The 17246-nt window shown below is 36.1% G+C and overlaps 1 long non-coding RNA gene and 1 pseudogene across 1 annotated transcript; both read right to left on the bottom strand.

Annotated features, from left to right (window-relative positions):
• Positions 1 to 1857: 1857 nt before the first annotated feature.
• LOC138814718 (U6 spliceosomal RNA) lies at positions 1858 to 1957 on the bottom strand (annotated as a pseudogene).
• Positions 1958 to 4346: 2389 nt separating this feature from the next.
• LOC138814714 (uncharacterized) lies at positions 4347 to 15596 on the bottom strand. The gene is made up of 3 exons (XR_011368058.1): positions 15388 to 15596; positions 9357 to 9407; positions 4347 to 4536 (listed from the first exon to the last, which is right to left on the bottom strand). It is a non-coding gene; the product is annotated as an uncharacterized lncRNA (long non-coding RNA).
• Between the last annotated feature and the right edge of the window lie 1650 nt (positions 15597 to 17246).

The following is a 17246-nucleotide window of genomic DNA, read 5'->3' as shown; positions in this document are numbered from 1 at the left end:
AGTGTCAAAATCAAACCACAGTTTCTGCCTTCGTATTTAACTCACCTGTTATAAGTTAGAGGATAGATGAAGTAATCAAATAAAGATTAAAATAATAGTAAGTGAGGCTATGAGTTAAAGCTGAAAATGATTTTAAATATGATAATAGCTAATTGAATTGCATATTTCTTACCTTTACACTATTGTCATGTCCCTCATTCCCACATTAGAAAAGTTCATAGAAAGTTCTCACTAAACGCATTATGCTGCCCATGTAATTGTAACTCCTCTGTACAGTATGTTCACAAATAAAATTAAATTAAATTAAAAAAATTAAATAAAATATAAATAACCAAAAAAAAGAAAGTTCTCACTAAATAATATGTACAATTATGAAAAACACTATTGAAAAAATATGGGCACCATGTGGTTTTAGCTTATTGTGACCTGTAGGGGGTAGTGTGTTTTTGAGGATTTGCAATACGTTCTAATGGAGATGAAGAGAGGGATGTGCTTATTCTGGAAAACTGGCTAGAAGATTGTTCCCAGAAAGATAGTGATGAATTCTTCCAAAAGGTTACAGTAAAATCACTTTCACAACCATGTTCACTGCTGCACTATTCACTGTAGAAAACTTATGGAAACAGCCCAGATGCCCTTTGGCAGAGGGATGGTTAGAGAAAGTGTGGCACATATACACAATTGTATTGCACCCATCCATTATGAAGACTGTTACATTATTTGCAAAGAAATGGATAGATCTAAAAATATGTTAAGTAAACTAAGTCAGAGACACACACACAAAGGACCCATGTTCTGTCTCATATTTGGAAGATAGAACTTTATACAAGTTTTCACAACAATATCAACCAATGCATTCTATTTGCAGAGAATTTAAAAGGTGTATTTTCTTATAAAATTGAATTTTTAATCCACCAAAATGAATACCAGGAAACTATCACTTAAGATATGAGGGGAATTCAAAGGGAAGGATTAAAAAGAGTTATGGAGGAAAAGAGTGAAGGCATAATATTCAATACAGATAGTATGACAGTAGAAAAAATTAAAGTGTGGTGAGATTTGGAAGGGTGTGGTGAAGTTATGTAAAGATCCATTGTACTTAAAAACTGATTTGTTGAATGGAAATTCCCTTGTACAATTATTTAAGATAATAAAAATATAATTAAAAACAATGGAGACACTTTATCTTAAACTGTGTTCTCTTAAGCCATGAGTCAATATAATAGTTTCCTCCTTAGAAATGTTCTTTGCAGGTATTTTCCTCACAGTAACAGAAAAGTGATCAACACAATGCATATCAATACATTACACTGCACATCATAAAGAGAAACACTATAAATTCTATTTCCATCTCTTTTAAAAATAAAATTGTTTGCTTTATAAATTGATCAGAGGCATGGATTTTGTGGCTAGTTAGTTCATTGCACATGTCTCTCTTCCTCTCTCTCTTTCATGGTTCTCATAGATAATATGATTGCTCCATAATTATCCTAACTTATTTTGCTTTTATATTTTTGGTTGCATCATTTCACTTTCTGCTCTGCCATTTCCCAAATCATTTACATAGAAGGTATTATTTCCTATTTTCTCATTCCTAGAATAAGCTGCACATGAAGACACCATTGGTCTTCATTTTCAGTCTGTACCTTTTAATACACAGGAAAATCTTTCCTCTGCTTTCTATCAGTTCTCTACTCTCCAGTTAGAATAATTTAGAATAGTAAAAATGGAAAAAGAGAAAATAAATTATTGTGAAAAAACTAACTTTTAATTATATGAATCGCATGTGTTGTTACACTTGTATTTTTGTAATCAACTTTTTAATAACTGTTTTTCATTTCTTGCATCTGAAGGATGAAAAATATGGAATACTTCGCATATTTTCATATCATCCCTGTCCAAGTGGCATGTTAATCTCTATATTGTTGTAATTTATGTATACGTGCTGCCGAAGCATGTAGTATCCTGTAAATTTAAGTAGTTAATGATGTAATCTTTATACAGGCATATATCCTTGGTTGCCTATTTGTAACAAGGAAACCTTATTGTTACTAACAATGCTATTGATCTTATTTCTCTGAAATTCTGTGTATAGTGGAAAAAACATATTGTTCGGTAGATTGCTCACAATTGCAATTATTTGCCAATGACTATTTTAAGTCTTTTTCATTTTAAATTTCATCATATTTTGTAGCCTTTATAGCTAGGTTCAAAGATATGGCTTTTCAAGTACTTATTTATCAACTGAGTTAACTTCTTGGAGCTAATGGATTCAAAGTAAGCCTTGTTGAAGAGCTACTTCTAAACTTTTGCAGCTTAAAATTTCCCAAATGAGGTCTTACTGGCACAAATGTCTACTGACCCTTTACCCTTCTTCCATGTAGTAACAGACCAACCAGAATATCTTACCCTGACAGCAAAGATTATCTTACTGGAAAAAAAAAACTAATCTTAGTTACAAGGGATCATAGAGAAATAAACAGTTCTGACTAGAAAGTATTTTATCAAAATATAATTGTTTATTATACCTACCATTTCAAAAGTAGCTAAAGCCAAGAAGGTGAAAAAAAATTGTTCTTATGCATGATTACCTAATGTCCTGACCTGTCTACCATCCAACCAGGCAGGAACTTACACTACTGAATTTCTATCGCCAAATATTTCCATAGCTCCAGGAGAAGTCCATATTTTTCCTTGATATTAGGCCTTAAATTGGTAATGTTTTAATCACAGTGTTTCCTCTTGCCTCTAGGCTGTAAATCTACAAATGGTAAAGCTTTAGGTCTAACTCTACCCAACTCTGAGGTAGAGATAATGGAATAATACTGTAAAACAGAGTTGCCTTTGATAACCTAACCACAACAGAACAATGAAAAACATTTCCTTAGATTACATACAGTTATATATTTTATATTTGTATGTGCTAATTTTATGTTTCACACAATGAAACTTGCTAGAATTAATCGATAATTTGACAAATAATTTGATATTTATTACAATAAATAGATAGGAATATAAATAATTAGGTTTAGAATATTTATTAGAATATAAGAAGTATCAATGCAATGTCTTCGATATAAACTTGTGATACCTTCTAAGTGTTCTTAGTCTCCTGAATTCACATGGTAAAAAAAAAATGTTGTTTTCCTTTAATCTGTAAGGGATTTTACTCTGCTGCTCTGTATATTGTTTTGACTCGCTGGACTCAGAATGGTTTTCCCCATATTTCTGATCATACCCAAATTTTGCTGATATGATGTCCAAAAGGTATTATTCTTCTACAGGATCCACGCGTCCTAGGATCCTAGGTCCTAGTTATCTGTATCATCAGATAAGAAGGGCAAGTATTCACACCTAGGCCCATGCCACATGCCAACAGAAAGTAATTGAAGACTCATCTCAACTCCTCATTTCCTATAATAATTCAGGGCCCCAATTACACAGGATTTAGCAGTAAGCAATTGTGAAATGCAAGGCAACTTAAAATGAAAGATGAGATCACAAAATCTGAGAGAAACTACTGTAATTCACACTTTCAATTTACAGATGACCAGCCCATATTAGTGAACAAGATCACAAATGTCACAAGAATATTTTTAATACCCCTCTCCTAATGATTAATGAAAGATTTCAGTCCAGTATAAGTAGGCCAAAAAATAGTTCCTGGAAGGATAGATCCATAATTTTTCTACCAAGGATAGGAAAACTTGACTTAGAAGTCAAATATAATTCAGAAAAACATGCATGCCAGCAAGTGCTTTACCACTGAGTCACCTTCCCAGCCCCTCAAATAAACTTTTTAAAGGCACATTCGCCAAAATGACATTTGACGATTAGATACTTAGTAACATTACAAGTTTTTCAAGTGGAAGGAGCAAGTTACAATAGAGTTGATTTATTATCCTGCACTAATACCAAACAGGTTCAACCATTCCTTAAATTATAGAAGTAGTAGCCCCGACCATTTGTGTTGTTCAGTAGATGCCTTCCAGAAATGTGTTACCTAGATCAGCCTCCCATATTTCAAGCCTAAACATTAGCTAATAAAGTAAATTTCATCAAATAATAAAGTACATTTTAAAAGATCACGAATAGTTGCCTTATCATATTGTTTGATGTTTTCCTTAAGAAATTTGACTTTAAATCTTGAATATGGGTACTCATGAGAGATGTGACAAACATAAAATCTGTCTTCTATTTCTATCATATTCCTCCACAGTAATAAATTTTAGTTTTCTTCTTTTCCCAAAAGTTATACGTAGTAGAGAATATTATCCCATGTAAAGTAAAATAATCACAAACCATTGTACAAAGCCATTTATAAAAACTGGTAGTTAGGAAAACATTCTAAGCCATTTTTAAACTTTCTTGTTGAATAAAGATTAATCTTCCAAATGGATGAGAATAAAATCATGTCTAGGTGCTTCACGTCTCCAGTCTTGCAAATTGTTATTGCAGATGAATTAATTATGGAAATATAAGCTGATATCAGTTCAAGTATATGCAGGATTGAAATGCCATAGAATGTATATAAACCTGTCAAAGTATGAACAGACAGTTTAACAGAATGACTATCAAGAAGTTGAAACCAGAGAAGAATATTAGTAAAAACAGAATGAATGAAAAATGATAAAGTGGCAAGCACAACTAGAATACTCAATGTACACATGTGATAAAGGAAGTGGTAAATCTGAAATAAATCTTGGAGAAGAGGTTGGTTGAGAATGATAGAAGGAGTGACTCTGATCCAGGAGCATTGGACAATTACATGGACATATTTAATTGTAACACAATTGCACAACCTTTTGAAATTTAGTTAAAAGCACAACAAAAATCAAACACATAAAAATCACAACCAAACAGCAAACTCTACAGAGTATGAATATGACCTCTCAAAATATTAAATAGTTAATCAAGGGCAGTATGGGAAAAGCAAACCAACTGTTCAAAGAGGGCAGTTTGGGGTAGGGGAGAATTTTGAACAGATTTAAATAGATTGTCTAAGGTTATAAATCACCTACATCTGCAGCAAATATTTTCTAATGGGAGATCTCTTTGAACTGGATATTCCAGTCCTGAGATACATTTGATAGCTGGTGAATATAGAATGGAAGAAACAAGATCAAAACCCATTACTCTGTTGGAGAGAAAACAGTCCTCTATGTTTTCTCTCATCTCTCTTTACTACTCTTTTTCATACTTTTCAGTCAAGTGATTTTGAATTATATCTTTCCTTCTTTGTTCTGGCAAAATAATCGGTCAAAGTAATTCACTAAAGATTATTTGCCATTTTTTCTATTATGCTGTTTATTTGTCCAAGCGAGTCCATTAAACTTCCCTCTTGCATTTGGTTGCCACGAAAACCCAACATCTATGATAATGAGGACAAACTCTCAGGTAAAACCTTTTCTCCAAAAAACCAATCCAAGAAGCTGTGATCACAAATATTTAGCTATACTGTTTTTTCTTTTACCTTGAAAGTATTCTTATGTCTAAAGTGCCCACAAAAATAAGTACTCCACCACTTTTTGGTTCAATTACTTCTAACCTCAAAGATATAATTTGCTAACAAGATGCTTAGAGGAAACCGAAGAATACTCCACTTTTATCTTCTCACCTAAGACTCTCGTTAGATACCATATCAGGAACAGTGAAGTTATTCTTTTCAAAATTACTTCAATAGATTATTTTTCTCTTGGTCTTGCATTTGCTTAACAAGATGTATGGAGAAGAATAGAGTTAAATCACCGATACCTTGGATGACAGTGTCTGTTACAAAGGACAATACTTCGATGACCTATTTCTATTTCCTCCTCTTAGCTCATACCTGATTTCCAATTAATCACAGCTTCTTGGGTTAAAGTCTAGTGAAGTGGAAGGACTATAAGACCTCCCCCACTGCTACGTCTTCATGGTTTCTCTTTTAAAACTATTTTATTTGGATGTGGAACTTATTTTTATGTCTTCATTTGATCTAGTGTGCATTGAAGTGAGACAAATAGGCTCTGTAAAACCACTTTATGTAGGTAAAATATTAAGACAATCTATTTTAAAAAGTTTTGGCCTCCCTCCATTGCTGAAGCTAATACGCTTATCTAGGGCTTCGAAGAATACTGTTTTCTTACTTTTTCCATTTGCTCTTCTTTTCTGATCCCAAAACTTTTTGGCTTATGTAATAAGAGAAGTCTTCACAGTCTTATGTTAATAATGATATTATATTTTTGAGCCACTTAGAAATGTGAAATCATTCGTTTGAAGTATCCAATCAGATTTTTTTCTGTGTTTCAGTGCTTTATATGCAAAGACATTGTGGAAAGTATTATAAACAGAAAAGTGTAAACCCATTATCTTCTTTCATTGTGGAGGGCACTTTCCCCTAAACAGTTTGCACACAATTATCTTTTTCAGAGAATTACTGTTTAGTAAGTAAAGGTCAAATCACAATTTTGATGTCTTTTTTTTTTTTTTTTTTTTTTTTTTGTCGGTCGTGGGGCTTGAACTCTGGGCCTGGGCGCTGTCCCTCAGCTCTTCAGCTCAAGGCGAGAGCTCTACCACTTGAGCTACAGCGCCACTTCCGGTTTTCTGGTGGTTTATTGGAGATAGGAGTCTCACGGTCTCTCCTGCCCGGGCTGGCTTTGAACCGCGATCCTCAAATCTCAGCCTCCTGTGTAGCTAGGATTACAGGCGTGAGCCACCAGCGCCCGGCTTTGATGTCTTTTTTTAAAGAACTTTGAATTTAAATTCCACTACAACCTTGTTTCACACAGTAAGAGTATATTTTTTGGGTAAGGAAAATTCTCAAGGTAACCTACAGGATTTACAGCAAGGTTTGTGAGGTTTGTCTGTTTAGTGTGAAAAAGAGCCATTTTCACCCACATCACTCCCTCTCATCTAAGTCTCCATGGATTTCTTTGCATGAAAGCCTATTCTCCCAGGCAATTTTATTTTTTTAATAGGCTAAGTTGTTAAAAAGTTTGAACAATTAAAATTTACCTGTCATAACTTTAAAACTCTTTTGAAATTCCTTTAACAGAATCGCGAATTCACCAATCCTAATTCCATCTTTACCATATTAAACAGTTAAAATGTTGTTTTCATGATATCATGTCCATGCAACTATTATTTTCCAGGGCCTTTGTTATGTTATATATATGACCATATATGCTGATGCTAAGCAAAATAAAATCCAAGATATGGAAACAGAGATTTTTATTTGCGGTTGTTGTTTTTAATGTACTATGTGATTTCTATTTTCTTTTGACATTTTTCCCTATGGCTTATTCCCTGCTGTATTTGATTTGGATACCCTGTGTACTGGTATACATTTACCTTAATTACGGAAAGGAATAGGAACAACAAAATGTTGAGAAATAGGACAAAGGGCAAACCAATGCAATAGCAATGCTCTCAAGACAATATGATGAAAATGTACATTACAACTTGTGAGGGGTATTGTGGTGACGGAAAACTGAGAAAAATGAGAAAGGGGATAACAAGTTTGAAACGTTATGTATTCACTACCTTACAATTACTGTAACTCCACTGTACATAACTTTGACAAGAAAATTAAATTAAATAAATAAGCTACATGAAATAAAGTTTCACTGTATTGGTATAGTAAATATTATTATTTTTTAGTAACTTTTAAAAATCAATACTATTTGGCATTAAATTTGAATTAATTACACCTTTTTAATCAGAGGGCCATCAACTTGAATGTTATCCAACTAGACAATATTTTCACAATATACTTGCCAATATTTTGAAAAAAGAATAAATTTAAACTTTCTCATACAAAAACAGTAAACAGTTTCATTCAATGGAAACCCATAACTTTTAAAAGTAAATAAGTTGTTAAGAGGACAGAATATATGTGTTCTTCAAAATTCCTATGACTAATATCTACTCATTTTCAAATTCTGAACATTCCTACCTGAGAGATTCAAAAGAATACCTGTTTGCATGTTATGTAATTCTGCAATAGATTCATATTCCAATGGGTTGCTACAGATTGAGAAATAAACAGAAAAATAGCCACATTCTGGTAAAGTATAAAACTATGAAGCATCTGTAATAATTAATTTTTCAAGAGTAAGCAATTGTTTATCAGGGTAAGCTATTATTTATGTGACCATCAATCCGAAGACTTATGCCATAAAGTCATCATAGCCCAACAGTTTCCAAGGTGTAGGGTGCACCTCAAAGGTTCCCTTAATTTACAACACTAATAGCTTATCTTTATTGTGAAAAATACTACACCTCTGCTAATGTGATGCCCTCCATGTTCTGGAAAGAACACCACAATAAACTGGGTTGCATCATTTTCCCACCCCTAGTATTCTTGAGATCAGACCATTTGCAAATATTATTTATATTTATACTTTTTTAATTACCATAGATATTCAGGATGCTAAGAGCGCAATGTTACAGTTCAAAGCAAACCCAGGCAGGAAGGTTCCTTAGATGCTTATCTCCAATAAACTTCTCAGCAAAAGCCAGACACAAGTGGCACTGAGATTGAAATGGTAGGGCACAAGCCTTGAGCATGAACAGGCTCAGAGACAGTGTCCAGGACCAGAGTTCAAGCACTAGGACAAACCAATAAAACAAAAAAATGAAAACAAACCCCCAATCTAGCATTTTTCTCATTGTATACAGAGGCACATAATTAAGGGAATTGCTTCCTGTGTTACATAGGTAGAAGAAAAAGATGTCACACAATTATTCTCCTCATACTATGTTATACCAAAGCTTCAAAAAATTGCTTTTGATAAATTTATAAATTAATATCATGCATTTCTTGGCAACTCTGTCTACATTATTCACATTATCATTTTATACATGAATTGTTGGAATTATCTATTAACTAATTTCTAATTATATCTCTCTTGAAAGAATATTCTAGGCAAGTAGACTGCAAGAATCATTTGTGAATTTGTCAATTAAACCCTCTATTTAAAAATAATTTTGGGGCTGGGAAGGTGGCTCAGTGGTAGACTGCTTGCCTTACAGGCATGAGGCCCTGGGTTCGATTCCTCCACACCACATAAGCGAAAAAACTCGGAAGTGGTGCTGTGGCTCAAGTGGTAGAGTACTAGCTTTGAGCTGAAGAGCTGAGGGACAGTGTGCAGCCCCAGAGTTCAGGCCACACAACTGACAAAAAAAGAAAAGAATTTTGAAATATCTAATAGAATATGAAATTACAAACAAAACCAAAATATTTATTTTAAATCTCAATTCTAATTTAGCAACATTTACAAAGTCCTACATTAGATAAACTTTGCTATTTCTCCAGGCTTAAGCCTTTGTAATCCTTTATCATTTCTTTGGAATCCAACAGAATGATGATTACTTACTTTCTCAAATTTTGGAAGGTAATCATGAGTCATTTTGCATCTAGGAATGTTCTGTAATGGAGAGAGAATTTAAAACACAAGTGAGGATTATATATGAGTTGCATTTCAATAGGAAACTTGACTTCGCAAAAAATGACAAAATTAGCCCAGCATTCCAACTGTATATTCCTTTCTTGTTTGATTTGTTTTATTAAGACAAAATTATACTACCTGGTCCAGGGAAGGTATCACTATGTAATTCCACTCTCTAATCTTCTGTTTTAGTCTGAGTGCTAGAATTCTAGGCTTATATCACATTGCCCTGCCATAGTTTCTTGTTTTATTTAATCTAAATACAGATTACCAATTCTGAATTTCTCCAGTGATATTACCCACTACACTGCTCAGACTGTTCCTGTACTATTTTCAAATATTTTCTAACATTTGACACAGGATATGAACATTTTCAGATGCACCTGCGGGGTCTCTGATTCATTCCTCAATGGATCCGATACCTTTAATAATGATTACTTGACTCTCTTACTATCTCTGGTCCCTACCTATGTAATATTCTCAAACACTTTTGAAAAAAGTAACTTGAGGACTTTCTAATATTAAAAATTATCACATAATTCTAGTCTTTCTCAGGACATATTTTCTATTGTTTTGTAATTTTTCTACATATTATGAGAGTCATTTGTGCATTTGTGTGTGCACATATAAGTGCCTCTGTGTGTATGTGTATGTTTGTTTATATGTACACAAAAGCCTCAAGCTCTTATTCATAAATCTTGCTCATGACTGGTATTCCATCACCTGAGCCATTCTTCCAATACAGCTTTTGGCTCCTCAATTATAGGTACTGTTGCAAAGACTGTTCTAGCCTAGCTGGTTGCAAACTGAACTTCCCAGACTCCATTACATTCTTAGGTTTTATTTCTCCAGAAGTATCAACTTTTAAGCTATAAACATTTTTGTGAGTGTAAAGTCTATGCTGTAGCCGAGGTTTTTAACTCAAGAATTAAAATAAAGATAGATTAATATACCCATTACATATCCTGAGTGTACACTGTTAGAAATGTGATCGTAAGCTGAGTGGTGGTGAGATCTGAGGATTGGGGTTCAAAGCCACCCCGGGTAAGAAAGTACTGGAGACACTTTTCTGCAATTAACTACAAGAAAACTGGAAGTTGCACTGTGGATCAAGTGGTAGAGCATTAGCCTTGAGCTGAATAGCAGAGGAACAGTGCCCAGGCCCAGAGTTCAAGTGCCAAGACCACCAACAACAACAATAAATATATAAGGAAAGAAAAAGAAATATCATCTTAGCCAGCAGTTCATTGCTAGTATAAGCCCTGTTCTCTCAAGATGGATTTTTTTCCATTTAATTCCATGCTTTTATATCTGACTTGCATTGGAACCAGAATTATACTTCCATTCTACTTTCTACAGAGTTGTGTGATTAGCAAGTGTGATTTAGAAAGGGAGTGGCTTCATACTTCGTGTTCCACCTAGGAGTAATGCTTTCTCTACATCACTCCAATAAATCTACATACTGGACTTGGCTTTATTGTTTCAATGTTGTCTTATTTGTAGAGTCTTCTATAGTGTATTGAACCCATATACTTTAACACAGAACTTCTCTTTCTCCTATTATTGCTATAGTTTCCCTTACTGTTAATTCATATACACGGGAAATAATGTGCTGTACATACACTCACAAAAGGAATGATCTGAGAACCTTCTTCCCATTTACAATTCACTTTAATTTACAGAGACCTTAAAAAGTTTGAACTCAATATACTCATGGATAATATATTTATAAGCAATATAATTTTCATATTTTCTCTTTACTAAGTTTTCTCTGAAACACGTGTTACCTCATGTCCAAAGGTATCCTTGTGTTATTTCAGTGAAGCCAGTAAACATTTATTATACCTCAAGCAGCACCATCAATTGTTACTGGAAGTAATGGTAACTGGATGTGGAAACTGATCCCAGGAGAGGAATGGAACATAGAGGAATGACAAAGTTCAAGTTAACTTGTGCTTTCCTTTTTACTGTACAAGAAAAGAATCCCAAGGCTTGAAGGAAACTCTGTTCTTGACTTTTTCGAATATGTTCTTTACTCATATAAAACTTTTCTGTAAAGTTCTAGTTGAGAGTATTACAAAAATAATGTGCCATTTGAAAGCCATCATAGAACAAAAGGAAATAACGTTTAAAAAGTGTTCTACTGCAAAGAAACAAAGACATGGAGGTTTAAAGTGCTTTATGGATGGATATTTCACCCCTGAGAGGAATCTCTATTTGCAGGAGTCAGTTATCAATTTCTTTAGTCTGGTCCTGAGTTCTCCAGAGCAATAAGGATTCCAGAAAAGCAGGATCCAGTGAGTATGATCACCAAAAGGAGCCTCTTATCAAATGAGTACTCCTTTAAGGAGGGTCCCAAAGAAATATCTGGGTTTTTTTGTTTGCTTGTTTGGTTCGTTTGTGCTGGTTCTGGGGCTTGTACCCAGAAGCTGGACCCTGCCCTGAACAATTTTCTTTCCTGCCCACCTGCCCCCAAAGCTAGTACTCAACTGCTTGAGCCAAAATTCTACTTGTGCTTTTTTGGTGTTTAATTAAAAATGAATTTGAGAGACTATCCTGCCTGGGTTAGCTTTGAACTAAGATAGTAAGAAAGCTAAGTGACATCAACTGAATAGACTTCTCTTTTGAAATAACTAATATTTGATGAAATTTTTTGTTAAAGCTAATATTTGACTATTTTTAAAAGCAGAGAATATGTCCAGCAAAGAAGCCATAAAGTAAGTAATTCAGCAAAAGTAGGTGCATTGAATCATTTTGGAATTTATTTTTCTGCTTGGGAAGATTATTAATTTTGTCGTTCCTTTGGGGGAAACAAAGTCATCTTTCACTTTATTTGTTGGTCATGGGGCTTGAACTCTGATCCTGGGCGCTGTCCCTCAGCTCTTCAGGTCAAGTTGAGTGCTCTACTACTTTTGCTACAGAACTACTTCCGGGTTTCCTGTGCTTAATTGAAGATAAGGGTCTCATGGGCTTTCCTGACCAGGCTGTCTTTCAACCACAATCCTCTGGTCTCAACATTCTGAGTAGCTAGTATTACAGGAGTGAACCACCAGCACCTGGCTCATATTTGCATTTATGTGCACTGAATGACACTATGTAGACAAACAATGGAAATTTGAACCAAATGATGCCATTGCAGCTTTTCAGAAAATTTGAGGTAGCAATAATATGTCCTCCTTTTCCATTCTGTTACATTAATGACTCATTAGCTATGGGATCCCTCCATTAACATCCTCTACCATCTGTATTGGTGTATTTAGTATCAGGAAATGTTCATAGAGAAATATAGAAAGACAGATTTTTAGAAAGCAAAGGATATCGAGTATGAAAGAACAGCATAGAGAGAGATACATTTATCACACAGAGATTAATAACTAGCCTAAGAGATTTAGAATGCTAAAGGCAATGAGGAATAAGCCTAGTTGAAAACTAGTTCTTCAATAACCAAAATTGTTTTCTAGAACAATTTCTGGTATACCTTAGTTACTATCATTTATTCCTTCCATCTGGAGTTATTTTTTCTCTTGTGTCACAACTGTTAATTAGCCTCTGCCTTTTTTTGCAGTCACTGACCAAAAAGGTTTCCAAATGTCACTTAGATTACCCTTCTCTTTGTGATTAGCAGTGACCACACAAAATCCTGGAATCTTTGAATTTCCAGAATTAATCTTCACCTGAAATCTAAGCACATTACTGGCATTAATTGCTGTGACCTAATGACCAAACCTTTTTTTTTTCAAAACATTATTATAAGTAAAATTCATGAATTAGGGACTACTGTCAGGTTTCAGTTTGGAAGGATTCTTTATTTTGCATTTACTAGTTTTTTCTTTTATATTGTGAAAATACTGTACAGAAGGGTTACAATTACAGGGGCAAGATGAGTACATTTCTTATCAAGCATTGTATCCTCCTCCTTTGGTTCCCCTTCTGACCCCCTCCCATCCTCCATCTGCCCCCAGACCCAATCCTCCTTCCCATCCCCCCCACCAAAGTTGTAAAGTTCGTTTTTGACATAACGACTTGCATATCTCATTGTTGCAATGGGTCCACCTGTATCCCTATTTAAATGACGTGTTTTTTCCCTTCCCCTCCACAAATTATATCATTATCAAGTACAGTGAAAGCAAGGGTTATACTCTGGGTGAGGGAAATACAAAACAACCAAGAAATAATTTTATAAATGTGTTAGAAAAAAATCACATGAAAGAAAAAAACATTTAAATACATATCTTAGGGTTCATTTCCCTAACAGCAACTTATCTGATCATTTCTGCTTGACTCAGACATACACTAGTTATTGCAAATAAGGGAAACCCAGGGCTTTCTTTTTTCCTTCCTTCCTTCCTTCCTTCCTTCCTTCCTTCCTTCCTTCCTTCCTTTCTTTCTTTCTTTCTTTCTTTCTTTCTTTCTTTCTTTCTTTCTTTCTTTCTTTCTTTCATTCTTTCTTTCTTTCTTTCTTTCTTTCTTTCTCTATTTTCCTTTCTTTCTGTCTTTCTGTCTTTCTTTTTTTGCTCAAGGCTAGCCTTCTACCACTTGAGGCACAGCACCACTTCCAGTTTTTTTTTGTTTATGTGGTAATGGGGAATTGAACCCAGGGTTTCATGCATGTTAGGCAATCAGTGTACCATGAAGCCACATTCACAAAGCCCTAAATGACTTTCTTAAGATGGCATTACATTTTCATTCCATAACTATATCATAATTTTGGCCAGGTGCTAGAAAATGATGTAAAAAACAATACAATACAATAAGTCCAGGAAGGTTGGATGGAAAATGAATAACCATCATGGTCTAGCCAGGGCACAGAGGGGCTTACGTCATGGAGCTGTTTCAACAGTCTGAGCTAGACAGCTCCTGACCCACAGCCCACTTCCTCAATGAGAGGGCTACCTTGGGTTCCAGGCACATAGGGACACTGGGCCACCTCATCCAGAAAACATTCCACCAGTTACTATGTGAGAGACGAAGAAAGAAAATCAGAATTATGCTTAAGTTGGGTGCCAGTGGCTCAGAACTCTAATCCTAGCTACACAGGAGGCTGAGATATGATGATCATGGTTCATAGCCAGTCCGGGCAAAAACGTCTGTGGGACTCTTATCTTCAAACAACCACCAGAAAACCGGAAGTGCGCTCAAGTGGTAGAGCACTAGCCTTGATCTGAAGAGCTTGGGAACGGCGCCCAGGCCTAGAGTTCAAGACCCACAACTGACAAGAAGTGATTCCCACCACATCAAGTGGACTGAATAGCACCCATTGTCCCAAGGAGCATGGTAGAGAAGTCAGGCTGAGCTTCCTGTGACCTTGAGGTCATAAGTAGGTCACCCAGCTTCTCCGTGCATCTGTTTCCTCAGCTGCAAAACTCAACAGAGTGAAGGATCCCCTTCCTCATGGGGATAGGGTAATGATGAGAGCCATGTTTTGTTTCATAATCCCACACCTGTTGCACAATTAATAACAGACCCCACCTGAGCCTTTTCCGGGTATCTTCCTGTCATATGCTCACAGAATTGCTGAGAACCTTATCTGAAGGATGCTCCCTCTGTGCCTAGCCATGCTCCACAGAACCCTCTGTATAAATCCCTTGTTTCCTCACAACTGTCCTCTGAGGAGACTGAAGTCTGATGGTTTTGGCACTATCCAGAACTTCATCTGTGGTCAAGAATCTGCTGGCATGGACTAAAAGTTTGGGATAATCTATCTAAACCAATAACTGAGCATGGCGCTACATGTCTACCATCCCAACTACAGAGGACCATGCTTGGTGGAGCATACCTGTCACAGATAGGAGGACCCCGATCCAGCACAGCCTGAGTCTCTATTGAGTCTCTTTCTCAGAAATGCCCAAGACAGAAAGGTGGCTCCTCAGAGCCAGGGAGAGGAAACAAGCAGGGGGTCAGGGGGACCCCAGTGGAGTGTCTGACCAGCGGCAGGGGTAGTGTTGGGGCAGCCACTCACCTGTGCTGCTCAGAGAAGCTGTTGGCAGCTGTGCCAGGTGGGAAGACCAGTGATGGAGGTGGCATTGTGGATACATGGGCCCAGAGCAGAAGACCAGGGGCAGGGACCTGGTTGGGGCCTTATGACTGCTGGCAGTGCTCCATTGCCTGAGGTTTGAAACCCAGCACCGCAGGAAGTGGGGAGGGAGGTGGGGTGCTGGTGGGAGCATCAATTTCCTACTATACTCCAAACTCTCCTCAAGTCTCTTGCTGATCACTCAACCACCTCTACCTTCCTCAACTTCTGGTAGTGTTGTAAACAAACAGAGGGAATCCTAGTGCTCCCCAGCATCATAGAATGCGGGTGTGGTCACCATTCTTGTATCTCATTGGTCAGAAAGGAGCATGAAAGAATGGGGCTGTAATCCTGTGATGCAAGCAGTATGGGCAGAGCAAGATGACAGCGGCTCGCCTAGCCTTTATTCCCAGGGAACTCTGTCCAATGCAGTTGGGGACAAAAGAGTAACCTGCTTTAGCTGGATGGCTGCACAGATTGTTGTGTATGTCTGTTTGTTGCCAATCCTGGACCTTAAACTCAAGATCTGGACACAGTCTGTGAGCTGCTTTTGCTCAAGGCTGGCCCTCCACACTTGATATGTTGGCACTGAAGTTGGAAAGGAGTCTCAAGAACTTTCTTGGCTTGGGTGACTTTGACCATGATCCTCCTTTCACAGCCTTGTAAGTATCAAGGAGGACTGCTGAGATCCACTGGTCTTGCTGATGTTCTTGGACAGACTGGTGAGTACCCTATTCTCGCAGTGAAATGGTGGGAGCTGGGGCACACAGTTCGAATCGTGATCCTGCCACCTCCAAATGGCAGGAGATCCTAAGAAACTTGTTCCTATCTATATGATACCCAATGGAATATTATGTATGTCATGATTGAATGGGCAGTTCTTGAATGATTCTATGATAAAATTATACACAATTATATTATAGGACACTAATCAATTTTAGTTAATACTTTATTAAGCATTTAAACAATCAAATTCATAAAATGGAGGCATAATGAAATACCTAAGAATTGGGCCAATCATACTATAAAGGTTCCATTATTTTTCTGCCAGGACTGGGATTTGAACTCATGGTCTGGTACCTATGTTGCACTGTGTTGGAAGTGGAAGCTTGCCTCCTTCTTATCAAGAAATTCAAGTCTGTTCCTTAGGCCTGATATCGATCCTCAGCACTAGAAAACATCCTATTCATGTACAATTTACATATATGATTTATATTTACATACATATGTTGATTATATTGCATTCAGTGTAGTTATTTTATATTTTTGTTTTGTTCATGTAATGACCATTTATTTTATTGACTATTATGACACATAGAACATTGATTACATAAGGATATAGGTCTGCATATATATTCCACTTCATACCTGACACCCAGGACATTCACAGAAAAGGAAAACATGTGTTACCATCAGCTTCTTACTCAACGATTCAATGTTTGGGAATGCAGGCATCTGAACTCATGGCCTACAAGGCCAAATTCATGAATGGGTGAGTGTCAGCATGCCCTCCTGGGGCAAATTGAGCTGACGGACTATTCCCAGGACCTGAGATTGAGCCCAGGAGTTAACAAAATAAGAACAGATTGACGTGCAGATGGCAGTAAGCTAATAAATATATGTCTTTACAGAGTGCCAGAGATGTCTATATATTATTTAGTTATATAGACTACATTCCTACCAATTCTTGGGTATTTATTATGTGTCCATGTAAGTAATGTAATTGTTTTCTTTCTTAAAAGAAATCAGTGTCCTGAAATTATTGTGTTTCTGTAAGTAATAATAATCTTTTAATGCTTCATATA

The sequence above is a fragment of the Dipodomys merriami genome, unplaced genomic scaffold (assembly GCF_024711535.1).
Source record: "Dipodomys merriami isolate MVZ:Mamm:240054 unplaced genomic scaffold, mDipMer1.0.p SCAF_601, whole genome shotgun sequence".
In the NCBI taxonomy this organism is placed as follows: Eukaryota; Metazoa; Chordata; class Mammalia; order Rodentia; family Heteromyidae; genus Dipodomys; species Dipodomys merriami.
This window is presented reverse-complemented; position numbering and strand designations above follow the sequence as displayed.